Consider the following 15,929-nt stretch of genomic DNA (forward strand, 5'->3'; position numbering starts at 1 on the left):
TCAGCACGGAAGCCATATTGGGTAAGATCCAACAGGCCATTGGTCTGGAAAAACATGCTAAGTTGGGCATTCATGGCCTTCTCAATCATTTTTGCCAGCGAGATGGGTCTGTAATCATTCGGGTCCTTAGGATCCAGGTTGGTTTTTTTTAGCAGTGGGAGAATCAATGCTATTTTCCAGATTTTGGGAAACTGGCCCAGGTTAAAGATGATATCAAACAGGGAGGTAAGGGCTGAACCCATAGTGTCAGGGATTTGTTTAATCACGGATGCCGGACAAAAGGGTCCAAAGGGGACCCAGATTGAATCGCCATCAGAAGTTTGATGGAATCTTGTGTCTGTAATGGTGTAAAGCTATCTAAAGTAGGTGTTATTTTGGAGTCCGTGGGCACCATCCTGGCTGAAATCTCGTTGTTATCTTTCTGCATATGAGTACATAAAGAGAAGATGACTTCCACCTTTTGCAGAAAGAAGGAGGCAAATGTTTCACATAGTTCGCGCTGCTATGTGTTTTGGGGATAGTGGGGGTCGTGCGTTTGGTTATGGTTTTAAAGAGTTTTCGGGAGGAAGATTTGGCCTGATTGATCTGCTCCACAAAATATGTCCTTTTGGTATCAAGGAGTAATTTTTTGTAAAGCATAAGACTTGCTTTGTATGCCTCTATGTCAGTATGTCTGTGTGTGTCTGTCTGTGTGTGGGTCTGTGTGCAGTGTGTGTCTGTCTGTGTGTTTGTCTGTGTGTCTGTTGGTGTGTCTGTCTCTGTGTGTGTGTCTGTCTGTGTGCGTGTGTCTGTGTGTGTGTTTTTCTGTGTGTCTGTGTATGTGCCTGTCTGTGTGTGTGTCTTTCAGTGTGTCTGTGTGTGTGTGTCAGTGTGCAGTGTGTGTCTGTCTGAGTGTATGTCTGTGTGTCTATCTGTGTGTGTCTGTGTGTGTGTCTGTCTGTGTATGTGTGTCTATGTGTGTGTGTCTGTGAATGTGTCTTTGTGTGTTTCTGTATGTGTGTGTGTCTGTGTGTGTGTGTCTGTCTGTGTCTGTCGGTGTGCCTGTGTGTCTGTCTGTGTCTGTCTGTGTGTTTGTCTGTCTCTTTGTGTGTATGTGTGTCTATGTGAGTGTGTGTCTATCTGTGTGTCTGTGAGTGTGTCTGTGTGTGGGTGTCTGTCTGTGTTTATCTGTGTGTGTGTCTGTGTGTGTGTGTTTCTGTCTGCATGTCTGTCTTTGTGTGTCTGTCTTTGTCTGTCTGTGTGTGTCTGTCTGTCTGTGTGTCTGTCTGTGTGTGTCTGCCTGTGTGTGTGTGTCTGTCTTTCTGTGTGTGTCTGTGTCTCTGTGTGTGTGTGTGTCTGTATGTGTCTGTCTGTGTGCATATGTGTGTGTGTTTGTGTGTGTCGGTGAGTCTCTCTGTGTGTCTGTGTGTGTCTGTCTAACAGTGTTTGTGTGTGCTTGTGTGTCTGTGTGTGTGCGTGTGAATGCACGTGTTTGTGCACACGTGTGTGTGTGTGTGTGTGTTTTACCCCCAAGGGCCATGTCTTCCCACCAAGCTCTTCTCGGACGAGAGGGACGAGGCAAACAGCCATGGACATGTTGTAGGGGAGTGTGGTGCATGAGTAGAGAAATGCCCACTTAAATGCAGCAAGGGGCACCCCTGCCCTCTGAACATTTAAGAATTGGGAAGACTCCAGGCCTCCCAAATTCTCCTTAAATTTAACCTCATGATATACAAAAAAGATTCTACTTTTTTACCCCGTCTATTTTTAGAAGAAATTGATAGTGAGTGCAGGTCATCACAGCCAGGCGTTTTTTTATATAAAAAACGCCTTTTTTCACATTTACAGTGAACCTATGCTATTTTACAGTGCCGAGTTAGAACTTTAGTAAATTATGTTTGCAGCAGAGAGAGAAAGGCAGGTTTGAAGTGCATCTTAAAATAGTTGAATAGATGGCGGTATATCGTACTTTCCAAAACCAGCGTGAAAAACAGCCCGACTGGAAAAATAGCATTTCTAAAAAAATACAATAATAATAACAGGCTTGTTAAAGGTACGTACTCACCCACCATCACCCCTATGAAATGCACATAAATTATAGTTATAAATGACAGCGAGCGGGCGTGAAAAAAGATGAAATGGCGCACAAACAAGTAGAGGCAGGCAAACCACAAGGCACAGCGTGGGACCATTCAACGTAAAAAAGGAGTGCGCCAAACACACACTATGTTAAGCAATGAGTAAGCAATTTTGACTGGTATAGGATGGAAAAAATACAAAGTGGTGGGCGTGGTCTACGACACCAGAGAAGATACCCCATGCCTCGCAGGGCATCACATGTGCGCTGCTAGGCTTGACCTAAAGAGACACTCACCTTAAACATGGCATCCTCCTCTCTGCTGCTGCAGTGCGACGCGGGCTCCAGACAACTGCCTTAACCAGTCCTGGCGCTGCCCTTACCAGCATGAGAGAAGCACCAGGATTGGAGAGAGTGGCCTCTCGCCACTCCCGAGAACCCTGGAGCCCTGCATTTGCTCTAAACCTGCTGTAGTAATACAGATGGGTCAGAGCTTTCAAAGTGCGCATGTCTGGCTGGCCGTCGCAAGACGGCTGGCCAAAAGGACAAGGGCACTTTGAAAAGTGCCCAGGCAGCCCACCATCCTCCCTGCTGCCGTCACTCTGCAAGCCCCACCCTTTCCTGACCGACGGTTTGGGACAGGGAATGACAAAGAAAATGTTAATGAATTAACTTTAGTACCATTTCATTTTTCATCTCTGAGGCTTTTGGGGGCAATTTAGGTGGTGGGTGACACTCCTCCGCTCTCATGGAGGAGCCGCACCGTACATCTGGTGCCCCCAGTAGCTACAGCGTCTTATCAATCAATCATTTGTATAGCACAGCTACTCCAGCAGGAGTGTCCCAGCGCCTGACAGGAGTGTCCCAGTGTATCAGAGATATGCAGTCAGAGGCAATGTGAGGGCACTGGTGAAAGTTCACTATCAGGCTGTGCAAGCAACTACCATGTTATGCAACCCACAGGTTAGTTCATTCAGCTTTGAGGGAAAGAATTCACAATGGCATGTGTTATTCTTTTAACAAGCCAGCTTATCTTTATGAGTTCACTCCTTGGGTTCAGGATTCACTGTCCTGAAATATAGCCTGCCAGAGATCAGAGAGTCAGGCCAAATCCTGAAAAGGAGCCTTGAGAGCTGGGAGAACGTTGGAAAAAATTTGATTAAGAAGCCTAGAAGAACTCTTAGAATATTATAATACTCACATTGCGTGCCAAGTAATCACAAACTACCCCAGAGATTTCTGGGGTGACTGCCCTGACACCCCAAAGAAATTAGAAAGAAGCATTGACAAAGTCAATCGGTCTCGCCTATGTGAGAGCTAATGAATTTTCCACTGTCTTTTAGCCATGCATACACATTTATATACACTTACATGTATATAATAGAGTAGTATGGCTTCTCTACAGCATGTCTAAAAGTTATACAAAAGCGCTATGATGTGGGATAGGTACTCTAAAAATAGAACTTTTTTTCTTATGGTTGGTGAGGAAAGGGGCGACATGAGTGAAGGGAAGGTGAGGAGTAGGAGAGAAGAGGCAACATGGACAACAGGAGGGTGGAGAGGTGAGATGGGAAAAGGCAACACGGATAATTTGGTTGGGAAGAAGCAACAAGGACATCAGGAGGGGGTGGGGGGTGAGAGGGAAGGTGTGCATCGAGAAATCTCCATCACTTCCAACTGCACGTGCCGTATCAAACCGTTATATGCATGATTAAATTGACTACAGCCACCCCATATACACCTCACCCCTCTCGCGCCTAAAACGTTGCAGATCTCAGTTTCAGGCGTTTACATAAGTTGCAAATTAAACCTGTATCATGCATGCAGTAATGCAACGAGCCACGTGTATGATGCCTATTTCCCTGCTCCAGAACTTACAGGACCACCAGCTCCACTATACCATTCAGGAATAAAAACACTGACAGGGTCAAAGAAAGTGCGGGACACCGGGGTGCTATGACACAGGAGCTGGAAGGGGAAAGGTGCTATCATGCGGCCAGTGCTTGTTAAGTTTTAGCACTTTTTTTTTCTTATGGCAGGTGGTGGTGGGGGACAATACGGATAATGGGGGGGGAGGAAAGAGGCAACAGAGAACGGGAGGGTGGAGGTGGTTGGGAAGAAGCAACACAGACAATTAGCGGGTGGGGTGGGAGGGAAGAAGCAACACGAACGAAGGGAAAATGGCGGGTGAGAAGGAGGAAGCCACATGGACAGCAGGAGGTGGGGTGGGAGAGAAGAAGCAACATGGACAACAGTAGAGGCGGTGGGAGGGAAGGAGCAACATGGACAACAGGCGGGCAGGAGTGGGAGGGAAGAAGCAACACGAACAAAGGGAAAATGGTGGGTGAGAGGGAGGAAGCCACATGGACAGCAGGAGGTGGGGTGGGGGAGAAGAAGCAACATGGACAACAGTAGGGGCGGTAGGAGGGAAGGAGCAACATGGACAACTGGAGGGCTGGGGTGGGAGGGAAGGAGCAACACGGACAAGACTGGGTGGTGGATGGGAGGGAAGAAGCAACAAGGACGACTGTGCTGACTAGAAAGGATGACTAAGCTAGCTAGAAAGAAACATAGCACCTGAATCACAGCACCAGCAGCGGAAGGACCCTAATCAAGATGAAGTAATCAGTACTTGCTCCAAACGAAAAAGGAGGAAGTGAAGCTGCCATGCACTGCCCAATATGGAGGCAGCAATGGGTGTGACAATGAAGCCCATGAATGGTGAGCAACAAGTGAGCTGCAAGCCCCTTGTTGAAAAGAATATTTCTCGCAAGGAAAAGCACATGTGCTGTCACAGGTGAGACCTAAAAGGAGTCAAACACAATCCTTTTAACCTATTGTTTATAAAACAATAGATAAAACTATGCATTGTACAGCCACTTTCAATGTAAATTACTCAAAAATTGATCTGTTATTTTGAAAATGCACCACCTGCTTTGCCCCCAAATACCACTTTCTTATAACACCTGACACAATTATCTGATCAAATATCAGCTTGAAATATTTTAAATGTGGTAATTTCGCCGCAAATTTCAGGTGTTTATTCTCTGACAACAGTAGGGCAAGCTTCCCTCAAAGCAGGGCCGGCTCTAGGGAAGTGCGATGGGTGCCACCGCACCGGGCGCTGACTTTGGAGGGGCGCCCTGTTGTCAAGTACAATATGGTTTTCAAAGCACCTGCTGCCACGTTCCTTGCCTCCAGCAATTTTCAGGCAACCATAAAAATGTCAAGATAACTCTGGTGATTAATTAATGGACCTGCTACAGAGAGATCTGAGTTTTGTCGAGAGGAAGTTTTGACTCATCATAAAGTAGCACAGCAGGTTAAAATGCCTGCTGCAAAGTACGTGTACCATGCAGATCACAGAATGCATACAATGTAAATAGGTCAGTGCTTCTGTCAGAGAGTCCCTTTTATTACTTGCAGTTTATAAGTTTAAATCCTAATACAGCACAGTGAGCTAATAACATGCGCCTCCAACTGCAATTAGTAACTCGTGAGACCTATCTGTTAATCTTGCGTGTTTTCACAATAGGAGCTGTGTTCAATGCTCCGTGTGGGTGGCAATTTTAACTGAATTTTAACCTGAAATTGTAATACTGTGATTTTTAAATATATTTGTCTGCTGCTAATTTTACCTCTGCACTGAAGGAGCTGTGTTTTAATGCTCCGGTGGCCTGAACTTAACAAATAGCTAAACCTTAGGTCAGCGCTCTTGATTTTAACGCTAACACGCTCCCCTATCCTTGAAAAGCAGCCGATGACGCGACCGCACAGCAGACGCGTGCAGCGGGCGCGCCGCTGGCGCGCCAAATGCGTGCCTAAGGCAAGCCCGTCTGCACCCGTCCACGCCCGACCGCGCACGACCGCCCCTGCCGGTTTTTCAGAGAAATCAAGGTTTATACTAAAGACCAACTCACCTCCTTCAGAGGAACGCCAAGAAGTAAGTGCCTTCACACAATGCCCCCAAATATTCTTAATAGGCACTGTCACACCTGTGGATTTAAATTTTGCACTTCACTCGAAACACTTTTAGTCCTTCCAACTACAGAAGTTATTAAAATGTTTTTAGTAAACTGCCGCTCATTAGCTAAACATTCATTGGAAATTTACCCCTTACTTGAAGAGGAAAGCCCGGATGTTCTTTTTCTAACAGAGACTTGGTTGAATAAGGAGGCTGACCCCATGATTGTCCAAGCACTTCCCCCAGGTTATGCAATACTGAGATTGGATCGAGTCACAGGTAAAGGAGGTGGTTTAGCCATCATATATAAAAAATTTAATTTACCTGTCGCTCCACTAACAATCCTCTGCCAGATTGCAAAAGTATCTATTTTACCCTAAGTATCTCTCACACCAAGACTTTCTCAGGGATTTTAATATATCGACCTCCAGGTGCATTGGGCAATTTTTGTAAAGCTCTCCCTTTCACTGTAGCCAATTTAGCCAGCTCCCTCCCCAACGTAACCCTCTTAGGGGATTTTAATCTCCACTTCGATGACACTTTATCCTCGTCTACAGTGGAACTAGTAGAAGGACTGGAGATGCTTCAATTTACCCAACTAGTTAAAAGCCCTACTCATTTCAAAGGCTATGTACTGGATCCTATTTTCTCAAACAGCTCTCATTTCCTTGTTAAAGACCCTATCTCAGTACCTTGGACTGATCATTTTTAATACTATTTTCCTGGATGATACAGGATGGTTCTGTTCCAATAAAAAAAACAGCAAGTTTGTACGGTCCTGGTCGAAACTGCCCATAAAATCCTGGGTGATTATTTTAGAAGATTCTGTTCCCAATTTGGAAACTGATCCAGTCACCGCGAATGAAAACTTAGTAAATTGGCTTGAGTCATCACTTAATTAGATTCTACCGAAAATATTGACTCATAACAAACCCGGATCTAATCAAAATGTCTGGTACACGCCCAAAGATTGTGCAGGAAACACCCCTCTGCAATCAATAAAAACAAATATTAAGAGGCGATAAAGATCTATAAAGTAGAAATAAAGGCAGCCAAAGGTCTCTATTATGAGGAAAAAATCACGTCGTCGACAAATCATCCACGTGAAATCTTTCGCATTGTAAAGTCACTCCTTACCGCCCCGCGCCTCCCATCACTTTTGTAAACACTCCCAACTGGTGCAATGATATTGCAGAATTATTTTCTAATAAAATACAAATGATCTATAACTCTTTCCCCCAAGTGATGACTCAACAGACATCACCATCACGTGATGAGACAGTCCAAGATGGAGACCAGCTGCTAGAGATTATTCCTCCTTTAAACCTGTTTTCCCTCCAAGGACTTCTCAGCCAACTTAAGTCTGGAGCACCATCAGACGTTGCTCTCCCTAATATTCTAAATCTAATCCATCCAAGAAAGAGTCCAATTTAAGGCTCTGTGTATCATGCAGAAGGCACTCTCAGGAAAAGGCCCTTCTACTATCAGAGACATTATTCACCCCTATTGCCCCACCAGATCTCTCAGGTCAGACAATAAACATCTGGCAGTAGTCCCAAAAATAAGAAGAACACGAAGCAGGGACGTCGTTTTTCAGTCAATGCTGCAAAGCTGTGGAACCACCTACCCATTAATATTCGCCTGGAAACCAACTACTTGACCTTCCGAAAGCAAATTAAAACCTTTCTGTTTCCCTAACTGCTTGTAGTTGGAACTGTCACATTTCAGCGCTGGGATGCTCTTGAGTAGCCATGCGCTTTAGAAATGCCTTTTTATTCATTCATTCATTCATTCATTCATCAAAGAGCTGCATGCAAACTGCAAGGTACAGATTAGAGTGTTATGATCCCCCCCCCACAGTCTTTCATTATCCTAATGTTGCAAAAAGGGTTCACTTGGGTAGAAATCAATTCTTATTAGTGAAGCCAACCCCCATTCATTTTGTTACGTTTTAAATTCTGAATTTGTGCTTCTCCATGCCACGCACACTCAAACTATACTCTCTACTAGCAGAGATGACTTGTGACTTTTACACCTTGTAGTCCTCTGCCTGATATAGCATATTTCCTATATGCTGATTTACACATGTATGATTGATTGTCTCTGTGTAATGTGTATGTGATGTAAAGTGCTCTAATACCTTACGCTGGTATGAGTGGCACTATAAAACTAAAGAAATGCATGAGAGAGAGTGGTTTTGGAGATTTGATAGTGAGGGAATCCGTGGAGAAGGAGGTCATTCGGGGGTGCCAACAAACATTGCCGCACGCGGCTCCACCAGCGCTTAAGCTGCCCTGCCTCAAAGCAAAGTACACGTAGAGCCACAGCACAAGCTTCCTCACAGAGTGGATTTAGCAAGGCCGATGAATAGCAAGAGCTACACACAGAACAGATCCAGCAGGGGTGTTACTCATTTCACACACAAAAAAGTTACCATTACAAACGTAATTCAAAGCGAACATCTGAGACGCTCAGCAACAGAGCAGACTTAACTCATAATATAAACCGAAGAGTTTAACACAGGGAATAGCAGCAGCCGCGGCCCGTGGAGGGTGTTCCGTGGGGCGGAAAGACAGGGCGGGGGAGGGGCAGAGTGGGCGGTACTAAAAACCGGAATATGGATAATTGGAGGTAAGTAAACAATTAAATAAATAAAACAAATTTCGTAGCGCGTGCTGCACCTAGACATTGCAGGCTTGCAGCGCTGGCACAATGGGCTGGAAAGCACCAGCATCACTTCGCTGCCTGCACTTTCCATTGTCCGACTACCATTGACGATGGGACTCCGCATAAGCCTGAGGTTTGGAGGCTGTGCCACTGCTTGCAGGGAGACCGTGAACTACTAAAGGCACACAAGGCACAAATTGTCCGACAGTCTGGGACACTTGGCTGCTTCTCTGCCTTTTTATGAGCCTGTGCTTCTCCTCGCCTCAACCGGGAATTCATGAATCTGCCTTTACCCAGACCCAGTGACTGAAAATATGGGATTAACTATGGTACATTTTGCAATGTGTCATCTGCGAGCGTTCTTCAATCACTTAGTTTGACCGGTTGACTTGCTGGACGTTACCGGTTTTTACTCACCAAAGTTTGGTGTTTAATGAGGCTCATTCATTTGCGTGTGTCAACCGCTGCTACTGGTGATACCAACTTTGAATACCTTTGGTGCTAATGGTGTGCCTACTGGCCAGTTGACCCACGTGGATGCTACACGTCAGGTCGGATTTGGGGGTGCATATATTAAACTTGATTGCTGCCTGCCTCTTTGGCTTTACCAACAGACACAAACCTAGAAACTCTCCTACCTCGCTGCACAATGGGGTGCTCCGACCCCCCTCAACGCCCACTCTCGTTTAATGCGGCCAAGAACCCTCGGCATGGAGAGGAGAGGGGCCACGTGGTGCAACCTCAGATACAGTGGAATCTAAACCCCGGCCCCTGAAGGCACTGCGGCTATCCTAGCGGAGCAACACGCAGGGTTCTAATCAGTTGACAACAGATTAGATGCAATAACGGCTCGGCTGGAGAGCATACACGAGAAATCCGAACAACATTAAACGCGCATCTCTACTGGCGAACAGCGCATCTCGGACCTTAAAGACATTGGTGCCTCCACTGTTAAACATATGGATAAACTTGAGAGACTACTTAAACAAACTGCTGCATAAGCAGAGGACTTAGAGGTGAGGTCGCTCAGAAATAACATACGCATAGCTGGAGTTGCAGAATCAACCAACACCGGCTGTATGAGCTCCTACCTGGAAAACCTACTTATGGGACTATTTGGCAGGGAAACTTTTTCCCCCACACTTACAATCGAAAGAGCCCACAGAACCCTTGGCCCATGACCGGCACCGGTAGCACCCCCGTTTGATAATCGCCAAGCTTCTCAATTATCGAGACCTCAACAAAGTCCTGTGACTCACTCTGGAGCGTGCTGCACAGCACTATCAAGGTATGACACTTTCCTTCGATCCCAATTTCTCTCCCATAGTGCAGGAGGCCCGCCGCAAGTTCACAGACGCTAAACACTCACTCCCAAAGGCCAACATAAAGTATTCCATGCTATACCTGGCGCAACTAAGAATACAGATAGATCGAAAAACCCACATCTTCGACACTTCCATGGAGGCCATAAACTTTTGTAAACAACGCCATGGTGCATGAAGCCTACCAGGTGACGACAGACCTGATGGTTCCCCGTCGCATATTTCGGCGATCTAATGAACTCAAATTCACCCTGCTTGCCATTCTTCCCAGAACTGGTTCATATGCATGATTGTCCATACGATGCCTGGTCAGAAGCTGGAATAAGACAATGCACAACTTGTCATTATGGCGCTGCCTTCATCCCTGACGGGCACGATCTCTACTTCGTACTAAGCCAAATTACTAATTATCTTCATTCATGATTCGTAGGCGCTCTTCCTAGAGCACTGGCTTCCCTGAAAGAAGATTCCGCTTGTTTATGTTTGGTATTGTTTGATTGAATTACTGATGGATTTCACCGAAAGCGGATTGTTATCTATCCGGTGTGGGTGGGGAGGGTTTGGGAATTGTTTTATTGTATTTTGATATTGTTCATTTGAATTTTAAGCAAGGGAATGAACACACAATAATAGCTATGTCACAAGGTACTCCTACAACCACATTCTTGTCTTTTATTCTATACCCTTCCTTCTAAATGACTGCACCCACTACTGAGGTCAATAATGTGTCGCTGAAAAGCATAACCTCGAATGTACGTGGGTTATCTAATCCACAGAAGGGGCATCAAGTCATGTCCTACCTGATTAAGCATGGCATACAGATAGCCTACCTACAGGAAACCCACCTCGTTCCAGGCACTACTCCCTGCTTTGCCACCAACTGAGGTGAGAATCTTTTTTTTTAAAACTACAGCACATATTCCAGAGGTGTATGCATACTAATACACAGAGCGGTCCCTTTCACTCCACGGGAAATAGTAGCGGATCCAGAGGTTTCGCTACCTTTATATATCCAGCACCCTGTCTACTGTACCAACCTCCTGGTTAACATATATACTCCCAACGTGGTCGGCCGGAATTTTTTAAAAGATATATCAGCACATTTTAATCGAATACAAGGTCACACACTGCTCATGGAAGGAGATTTCAGTCTAACTATGGACCCCTCTATAGACACTACTGGCACTGGACTAATCGATAAACCCTACTCTTTCCAAGCATTTTCAACTCTTATTCATTCTTCTCTATTAACTGATGTGTGGCATTCCAGGTATTCGTCTACCAGAAGTTACACCTTCTACTCTGCCCCAAATGGATCCTGGTCACGTATTGATCATTGGTATCACATACAAAATCTAACACTAGCACTTACTGACATCGAACACCTTCCTAGGACCCTATAGGACCACTCTCCGGTGCTCCTTAACTTATATATCCCCAAAGCTACACTGCCACGAGCGCCTTAGCGCTTTCCTCGAATGCCTTGCTAGATGATGTATTCCGCTACAAAGTACGAGATGCAATAGTCAAATACTTCCAATTCAATACTGGCACTATACAACACTATTCCACACTTTGTGATGTTTTCAAATCATATATTAGAGGGGCATGCATCGCCAAGCATTCAGGAAATGAAAGAGCTAGACATACAAGCGTTCGCCAAGGACTCCCCATCATTATCACATCGATGAGCTTCCCTATTGTAGAAATTCCAGGAACAAGCATTATGAGAAGACAATCATCTAGGTAAATACGCACATGCTAGTGCCTATGGAGAAGGGGAGAGGTCAGGTCGCATGCTGGCCGGACTATTACCACCTCAGTACCAGGCTTCATTAATCATACAGATCCACCCTGATGATGGTCTCATTGTCACCAACAATGATGCTATAGTTAACACTTTCCTTAATTACTATACTCAGTTATACACAGCAAGATATGGAGCTGCTACAGAAATGATCACAAAGTACCTAGCTGACATAGCCATGGTGTGGCTGGATACTAGACAACAGCAGTTCCTCACGTCCCCTATTACATGTGAAGAGATAACTCAGGCCATAGACAACTTGATCGGCACTCGTGCCCAGGGCCTTAATGGATTTAACGAAGTTTTTTATAATGCCTACAAATCGATGCTTGCCCCACACCAACTTGAGGTGTATGCAGAATCCCTGATGTGCGGAAGCCTGCCCCCGACACTGCACTTAGCTGTCATTACCATACTACTCAAGCCGGGCAAACCTCCAGACAAATGCACCTCTATTGGCTACTGTCCCTTTTGAATTATGAAAATAAAATAATTTTAGCCAAGATTCTTGCTTCCTGCCTCGCTTTACTAATGAATAAAAAATGTTCCCCATTAGAATCAGGGTTCATCCCCAACCGTTCCACATCAATAAATCTTTGAACTATATTTGCTGTTCTCAATCAAATCAATCCAGAACTCTCCACTGTAGCTGTCTTAATCGACGCTGAAAAAGTGTTTCATTCGTTAGAATGGCCTTTCCTATTCCCCACATTGGAAAAACTCAGAATTCCAAAAGGCTTTTGTGCACTGGTCTGCCTCCTCTATACAACCCCATTGGCCCGCTTAAAAATAAATGGCATGCTAACTGAACAATTCATATTAATCCGTGGTACCAGACAGGGATGCCCGCTATCTCCTCTCTTATTTATAATAGCTATGGACCCCCTTGTTTGATATTTCCAGGAATGCCATTTGATGAGAGGTCTCCGTTTCCACCGTGGGACCCTCTTGGCCTCCCTTTACGCAGGTGACATAATGCTATTTGTCAGAGACCCGGAGACCAACCAACTACCCTTACTCAGTGAGATAGCCCGCTTTGGAACACTCTCTGGTCTCGAAATTAATTGGAACAAATCAGAAATGTTTCCCTTAACAAATGCTACAACTACTTGCCGAATGGAATTTCCTTTAAAATGGTGTGCAACATTGGATTAAACTTCCATTATCCATGGCAGGCAGAATAGCAATTATAAAATGGTGGTACTGCCTTTTTCATATATTTAATCCCTTAACATCGCCATAGATATGACCACTGCCTCCTTTGACACCCTACGAAGCATTCTAACACGTTTAATATAGGCAGGGAGGCAGCCCAGAGTCAACTGGCAAACCTTGACCTTACCATATGAACGCAGAGGTTTTTGCGTCCCTGATTTATATCTTCAATATTTGGTTGCACACTTTGCATACCACTGGTTCCATCACTATGCAAGCCTTCAGTTTCTGAAACCGGAATGGTCACAGACCACACATACCCACTCTCTACAACACTGTCCCAGGGTCTACCTAGAAATACATCCGAAATACAAATGCTCCCCACTACCAGCTGGGCCTGGGCTAAACTTCAATGGTATCTAAGTTATGATCATTTATACTTCCCACATATCGCCCTTGCTGATAATCCCTGGTTACCAATAACTACGGAGGCTCTTACTAAACACACCCTATCAGGTTGCCGGTTGCTCCGAATAGGTGACCTATTTTCAAAGAATGAAACGCGAACTGTCACATCCCAAGCTGAAGGACATAATGTGACATACATGGATAGATTCATATTACACCGGCCACACAACACAATACGTGCCATAATCCCGACTGCACCAGCAGAGCCCTCTAACTTTCCATTATTGTAATTAATTATTACAACACCGGACGCCTCTCATTTAGTTACGCAATTATACCATACAGCTCTCCTTCTGAAGCCAGTGACAGACAGGGGGCACAGGCGGCTTGGGAGACAGATCTAGGTGGCCCTCTACCAGACATGACATGGCGCTTTTGCTGTGAACAGACCAAATTAGTTTTAAATAACCACCGACACAAATTCTTAAATTTCAAATACCTACATTGAGTTTATACCACTCCTTATTTATTGGCTAAGTTTGATCCTACTAAGCCACATAGTTGTGCTGATGTGCCGGAGACCAGGCAGATTTTTTACTTTTGGCATGGAATTGTGCATCTGTGTTTACCTACTGGGAGGAAATATTCCGCGTTCTATCACAAATGGTCAAAATAGAACTTGCCACATCTCCTTTAACAGCGCTGCTAGGTTATGTCAAACACCTCCCTGCTGGAGTTAGGCGCTTCGCCACCATTGCGATTTTATTAGTAAAACAACAGGTCTCTTTGTATTCTCAGTTATGATGACTAAAGGGTGGATTTGTGACCAAGTGTGTTGTGATACTGTTAGACTTGGCATCTTTGGCATGGTTTCCCTTGACTTTTTGCCTCTATCTCCTGTATTTTTGTATACTTTGCTGGATTTCGTTTTTGCTGGCTTAGATGCTTTGGGCACTATGCCACTGCTGATCAGTGTCAAAGTGAAAATGCTCCCTGTATAAATTGCTATTATGATTGGTTCTCCCTGATTGGCTTATTTGATTTACTGGTCAGTCCCTAGTAAAGTGCAATGAGTGTGCCGGGCTAGTAAATCAAATGCTACTAGTGGGCAAGCAGCGCTTATTGTGCCAACGACATGAGTAGTCCTGAGACGGTAACTCAAACCGGCCACTGCAGTGTCTGTGCGCAGTTGTTAACTGCCATGTCGACTTGGCACGTGCACCCACTTGCCACGCCCTAACCTTCCCTTTTCTTACATGTCAGTCACCCCTAAGGTAGGCCCAAGGTACCCCTGTGTGCAGGGTGCAGTGTATGTGAAAAGTATAACATGCCCTGATGTGTGTGACATGTCCTGATAGTAAATTACTGCCAAGTTCGTTTTTGCACTATTGCAAGGCTACCTGCTCCCATAGGACAGAATGGAGAATTTTTTTATAACATCTTATAAACATAACTACCTCTGGGAACAAGGTAGGACAATCAAGTTTAGTATACCTGAAATCAGTATGTTAACATGCATCTTTTAGTGAGGGTGATTTTTACATTCTGTGTTTGAAAATACCATTTTTAGAAAGTAGGTATTTTCTTGTTTAGCCATCCAGTGTGCCTCTGCTAGGATGTGGATTGACTGTCTGGGTTTGGAATGTCAGACGCTGGGGAGGAGCAGTGACTCCAGAGAGTCTGATGAGTCAGGGCTAGGCTGCATTTAGAGTAGGGGGAGGGGGTTTCCTTTCACCTGAATTGGCCTGGTCTACTTTCCACAATGTTGTCTCCACCTGCCAAGAAGCTGCGCCAGAGAGGACAGAACTGGTTTTGACTGGTCACAGGGATTCTCCGCACAAAGAGTACAAAGACATTTTGGGGTATAAGTATTAGACCTAAACCCCCTGAACTTTAGACTATGTCTGAATCAAGAGGAAACTTTGCCAAGGAGAAGGGCTGGAGAAACTGAGACGAAGTACTGCCCTTGCTGTGTGTCTGGGGTTGGCCTGCAGTTGCTGTTTCTGCCAAGGAAAAAAGAATGACTTTGCTGTGTGCTGAGTCCCCTGCTTGAGGAAAGTCTCCAAGGGCTTGAGTAGAGCTTGCCTTCTGTTTTGAAGTCTCAAGAACACAAACACTTCAAGCGATGTCAATTCACATGCGGTACATTGCAACATGTGTAATCAACAGGGGGACAAATTAGCTAATTGTTTAAAGAGGTCCTGTTCCTATGCTCCTATGTGTATGTATCTGATAATGAATCAGGTACATTGCAACATGCCGTACATTCCAGCACAGAGGTGATAGTGTCCATTGTGATCAAACACATACCCCTTAAATGCACTTTCATTCAGTCAGCGCACTGTGTTCACACAGAAATGACCACTGCACAATTGCTTTTTTTTAATAAAGCAAATGTATTGCTATTTGAAACTTTTAAAGCAAACTAAACAGTGCTAAGAATGAAGAGCATCACGGATAAAATACATACGTCACAGTGCCTTACAGCATTAACAACCAATGCAGCTATTACACCAATCAATAGTAATTCCACCATTTGCCCCAGATCTT

This window comes from Triturus cristatus, chromosome 10, assembly GCF_964204655.1.
Source record: "Triturus cristatus chromosome 10, aTriCri1.1, whole genome shotgun sequence".
Taxonomy (NCBI): domain Eukaryota; kingdom Metazoa; phylum Chordata; class Amphibia; order Caudata; family Salamandridae; genus Triturus; species Triturus cristatus.